Source organism: Amblyomma mixtum, chromosome 2 (genome assembly GCF_055824585.1).
Source record: "Amblyomma mixtum isolate Tamu chromosome 2, ASM5582458v1, whole genome shotgun sequence".
NCBI lineage: Eukaryota > Metazoa > Arthropoda > Arachnida > Ixodida > Ixodidae > Amblyomma > Amblyomma mixtum.
In genome coordinates this window covers 118,926,730-118,932,950 of record NC_143013.1, presented here as the reverse complement: position 1 = coordinate 118,932,950, position 6,221 = coordinate 118,926,730, and positions in this window count along the sequence as shown.

Below are 6,221 nucleotides of genomic sequence, written 5' to 3'. Positions count from 1 at the left end.
CGACTTCCGGGCGTGTGCGGCGTCGCTGAGATGCTGTCGTGCCGTCGGGGATGACTTCGTATAGTCGAGGTCACCGATGCGACGGAGAACCTTGTACGGGCCAAAGTAGCGTCGCAGCAACTTTTCACTCAATCCACGGCGGCGAACTGGCGTCCATATCCAAACACGATCACCTGGCTTGTAATGCGTGTCTCGTCGGCGCAGATTGTAGCGTCGGGCGTCGGTGTGCTGCTGGTCTTGAATTCGAAGCCGCGCAAGTCTTCGGGCTTCCTCGGCGCGATGAAGGTAGGCGGCGACGTCGAGGTTGTCTTCGTCGGAAGCGTGCGGGAGCATTGCGTCGAGTGTTGTCGTGGGCTTCCTGCCGTATACCAGCTGGAATGGGGTAAACCTGGTTGTCTCCTGGACGGCAGTATTATAAGCGAAGATCACGTAGGGCAGAATGGAGTCCCACGTCTTGTGTTCGGCGTCGATGTACATGGAGAGCATGTCTGCGATGGTCTTGTTCAGACGCTCTGTGAGTCCGTTGGTTTGTGGATGATAGGCAGTGGTCCTCCGATGGCTTGTCTGGCTGTAGTTTAAAATGGCTTGCGTCAGCTCCGCTGTAAACGCCGTTCCTCTGTCTGTGATGAGCACTTCCGGGGCGCCGTGTCGCAGGAGAATTTGTTCGACAAAAAATTTTGCGACTTCTGTTGCGGTGCCACTAGGCAACGCTTTTGCTTCTGCGTAGCGGGTCATGTAGTCGGTGGCCACGATGATCCACTTGTTTCCTGATGAAGAGGTCGGAAAGGGGCCGAGGAGGTACATCCCTATTTGCTGAAAGGGCTTAGTTGGCGGTGGTATGGGGTTCAGGAGTCCGGCTGGTCTAGTCGGAGGCGTTTTGCGTCGCTGACACTCACGGCACGTTTTCACGTAATGGGAAACGTCGGTAGCTAGCCGTGGCCAATAATACTTCTCCTGGATGCGGTGCAACGTGCGAGCAATCCCGAGATGTCCTGCAGTCGGCTCATCATGGCATGCCTGCATAATTTCTTGCCTGAGATTTTTGGGCACGACAAGAAGATGCACTGTCCTGTTCGGCGCGAAGTTCTTCTTCAGGAGGACATTATTGTGAAGGACGAAGGACGACAGTTGCCGCTTGAACCCTCGCGTCGGTACGCCGGAAGAGACGCTTCATTTCCTCAGTGTACACAGCAACTGTCTCGTTTGGGTGTTGTATGCGAGACTGTAGCAGCTGCTGGGCTCTCTCCTTTCGCACGACGTTCGTGAAGGTCTTTAGAAGCTGCTGTTTGAAGGTTTCCCAGTTCGTGAGGTTAGCTTCCTCATTCTCAAACCAGACTTTTGCTGGTCCCTCCAAGGCGAAGAAGACGTACCTAAGTTTCGTGGCATCGTCCCAGTTGTTGAAGATAGCCACACGGTCGAACTGCTCCAACCATTCTTCGGGGTCGGCTCCAGGCGAAGCGTCGAAGGTTGGTGGCACCCGGGGCTGGTGAAGAATGATCGGAGTCGTCTGGGGCAAGCTCATGATAGACGTTGCGGCTGGCTTCCGCTTCCGGGTAGGGTCCGGCAGATTCCCGAACTCTGGTGCGTCCCCTTGCAGGCGTCGGCTAGCGCGGTGGACTGGACTCAGGTCCTGCGGCTGATGACTCAGAGGGCTGGCGTCACGGCTTGTAGGGGGTGTCCGGAACATGGAAGGCTACCGAGCACCTCCACCAGATGTCACGTTGTAGTGACGGCAGTCCAGCGGTCAGGAAGACACCAGAAATACTTGCAAACGAAGCTCTTTATTAGGGCTGACTTGCCCCCGCAAAAGAAGTGAATCACTCGGTGGCGGCGTAAGCAACAAGCGTGCTCGTCAATCGTCGATCTACGAAAGTCCGCCACTCGCGGCATCGCTCAATTTAAAGCCGGCAAGGAAACTTCCAGATAACAGGTCAAGATCATCTACGGTAGTCTGGAAAAACCTAGATGCAGCCTTTCATGGCTGCGAACAATCGAGATTAGTCTGGCCGCTTCTCGCGCCACGAACAAAAGTGATAACGACCCTTTCCTGCTGCCTTGAGCGTGAACGAACAAACACTGCAATGATACGTGGCAATATTAAACGCGTACGTGACATGCAGTTTATGCAAAACGTCGTGCGCGGTTTCATTAACTGTGGGACCTTACTGATGTCGCTGAATTTTCGTGTGCCGCATGCAAAAGCTGCAAAATGTTTCGACACATTTTATCCAGATTTGCACGCCATCTGTCCAATGACTCGTTTACAAATCTTATATAACAAAACGTTTATTGACATGGACATATTTGCCTAATTGTTGTTTTCGTGCCTGCTTTTAAATGTTTTGAAGTGGTGATTTTGATGTATCTAACCTAGTGTGCGCTCGTTTAGGCCACTTGGCTGTTGAGGCACACTCAAATAAACATATCTATCAAATAAACATATCTATCTAAACTCCGTGCTCTTTCTAGATGGCGTGTGGAACCCTCTAGTACCGTTGAGTGCGTTTTCTACAGTGTTCTCCACACTACTCTTGAAGCCTTCTCGGCATGCCTCATCCATATGCGGCTTAAAAACCATTCAGTTTATGCGCACGGTATTCGTTGGTCCGTATGCACCTACTTTATGAACTTGGAGGTAGGTGGTTATGTGGTCACTCCTGGGATCCTCGACATGACAAAAACGAAAACACACGCTGGAGCACAGACCGAGACCCCAAATGCAAGTCCAGACAACTGCACTAAGAGGAGCCGTGATGGTAAGGCCGACTTCGGTCATGCATAACTCAAAGTTCATTCTCAGCAACAAATATACTGACGCATTCCTTCCTCTGACGTTCAATTCAGAGAACAAAAAAAGCTCGAGTCAGCATGGGAAACAGGTGAAACAGGGGCCGTTATATAGGCAGAACTTAATGAAATAATAATAATGATAATTTTTTATTCCTTCGGAGGGCTGGAGGAGGGTTGCTTTGTATTAGTTAGCCAACGCATCTCATCGCTATTATATCTTCGAAACTCGAGCGCAACAAGCCTATTTCTAATTACACATGAATAAACTGGAATCGGTTCGAACATCCACTGCTCGACGCATTTCTTTATTGCCGTCTGAAGTTGGTTTGGTTTGGTTTATGAGGTTTAACGTCCCAAAGCGACTAAGGCTATGAGGGCCGCCGTAGTGGAGGGCTCCGGAAATTTCGACCACCTGGGTTTCTTTAACGTGTACTGACATCACACAGCACACGGGCCTCTAGAATTTCTCCTCCAAAGAAATTCATCCGCCGCGGCCGGGATCGAACCCACGTGTTTCGAGAGAACAAGCGTTGTAGAAGGCTCCTATACTGAATCGACTTTGCCGTCACAGCTTTTCTCAGTTGTACTAGCAGTTAAAAACAGTTGACGCGACCAGCGGAGACGACATCGCGAGCTTTATAAGTATAGCCACTGTTTTATGGTGCTGTCACTGCCTAATGTTAGACTGAAATAAAGCACTGAGGTTATGATTCTCTCAGAAGTTTATAGTATAAAGAGATGCAACTTCGATCACTAAAAAACGCTTCTGCTTAATAATCACTTTGCCGAAACGTAAAAAAGAATTCAGAAACTTTCACCCCTATACTCGTGATACAGTATAGGCTTGCAGCGGCGAAGTGAAGAAATTGAAGAGAAACTGTTTACCGGCGCGAATACGTGCCTAGGCTACAAAGAAGGAGGCCACGCATAAACAGTCTTCGAAGCACTTGCACTCAAGCCACTCTCATTTCACTGATTGTATTTCGTTCCTTCTTTGCCGCCTCCTAGCGCTGATTGCGATGGCACGTTTCGCGTCGGTCCTAATCCGTTTTCGCTCTTTTCGCAAAGGTAAATTACCGGCTCGCATGGACGAGTGAGAAGAGGACTGTATCTGTTCCAGCGTTTCGCGAATCCCGAGTCGCTGACTGGAATCAACAATGAACCCTCCGGGAGGATTACTGAAGGCTCCGAAGAACCGGGGTCTCGTCCTAGGCTTCGAAGTCCCGACCGGCGCCAGCTCGCCTCCTATCCGGCTGTCGACCTTACGACGGAAGCGAAGCCTTGCATGAACGTGCTCGCCTCGAAGCAGCGGAAGCCGAATTAAAAAGCACGTATTCTACAAACTTTCGAGTGAAGTGTGTGGTGGAAGAAAACTACAAGAAGAAAAAAGAAAGACATTTTGGAGTTTTTCCAGCGCATCTCTCTTGAATTTTGCAAATGCAACGAGTCAGCATATATATACGTATGTTCGTCCCCAGTCTGCATGCACGTATCGTAACACCTCCACTGGTTTCCAGCTAACAAAAAGTGAGGAGATGGTGGCCATTCGAAGTTTTTTTCTATTTTCGTGTTTCCTAACACGAAGGAAGTTCCGCACGAGATATCCCTGTTCGGGAAAGAGATGCAATAGACGCCCTTGATGCTGAGCCTTAAGGAAATGGGGAGATTTTGGGCTTCTAAACCATCTTTAATCTGGCGACTCCAGTGAATATATTCTTGAACAACAAACACTCGACGGTGGGGTTTTAGCGAATGGTACATCCTGCGCATTTATCCAGTGCAATTACTCCTACTGGATAGCCTTAATTACTATGTTTCATTGGCAAACCGAGGGATCAATACAACTCCATGTGTGGAGAGACTTGCGGTGGGCAAATATTTTTCCCCGGGCAGAGGACGAGAATTAGCTCGTTGGATGTCATAGCAACAATGGGGCTGTAGGAATGCACACAATGTTCCTCGAGAGAAGCATCACACGTACATAAAAGATTTAATGTAAGTAAACTAAATTCGGAAAAAAATGTCGGTTTGTGCGAGTCAGTATTAGCGCAGAGACGCTTGAAGTGCAAAAAATGACAGGTGGCACGCTAACTCCGACTTGATTTCCAGAAATTTTCGTCATGCCCAAATACAATATCGCGTTAGTAAGATCTTTCTAGACTGTACAATATGAAAAAGGATGGTATGTGGAGTTTAAAGGAGTAGTGGTAATAGTAGTAGTGGTTATTTATTGGTACATTTACTATGGAAGGGAAACAGTTATTGAGGAGAGCACACAAATTCGCTCAGTCACTGCACTCTGTCATTTTGAACATCTAAATTTATAGATCTGCAGCAAGCTTCCCTAACGAACGTTAAGTTCATTATTAAGAGACGTAAAAAAATCCCACATTTTGTTTTCTGCTGCCTTGTGCAAGGGCTGTAGTTTGTCATGCTTGAATATTTCTGCCACTTATTTATGTCAACTGATTTTTTTTTTATCAGTGCACATAACCTTTGAATCCAAACAAGGCCAATCGGCCAATAATAATTATGGTAGAGGTTTCCATACCGATACTCAGGCTAGTCATAAAAAGAACAAAATATATTTTCGTCTTCGCGCTAATGCAAGCGGGTTGTTTTACTCACGAGCAGTCATTGGAAGAAATATCTTCCTAGTTTATAGTTTATCTCAATGACAGTACATATCTTGTGACAACCGAAATCATGATCCGAACACTATTGTGCTTGTTTGTTAATGGGGAATAAAATTAAGTTGTGCAAGCAACCCAGAAGAGCTCTCTCATTACTACCTCAAGCTGGGTAACAAATTTAAATTACAAAAAAGTACAGAAAGCTCTATAAACATCATAACTGTTTTAAATAATTTAGTTGAGGCAATAATTTGTATTACGTAGCCACATTCACGATGGGAATTGTCGTCTTCCTTTCCTTCAATCCTGACACTTTAGAAAAAAGTTTCAGGCGAACGAAAATGCAATTAGTCAAATATTGTGTCTCAGATACGACGAGACAGTAACTATCGAAAGGGCAACTATCCAGATGTGTTTAAATGACGCAAATGATTTAGAAAAAGTCACGCGTTAATCATTAACAGGATTTTCATGCAAAACAGTTTAGAAAATAGCCAAATCTATGGTAGGTTTTAGGCCTTAGTGAAGTGTGGGAAAATATTTGTACTTGTGCACTGTGACCGCTTAGATTCTTTCATAAAGTTTTTCTTACCCGGTGTTATTTGTGCGGAAAAGAAACTATATTTCACGCAGATGAATTATGCTGATAACAGCTTATGAATCCCTTCGTCTGGCAAGTATTTTTTCTTCGTTCCTCAAAACGAACCTGCACCATGCTTAAAATGCCCACTTGAGCTTGCAGTATTTGTTTATTTAGTGTTTACTGGAGTTCTTTCAGACCAACCAGTTTCCTTGCGC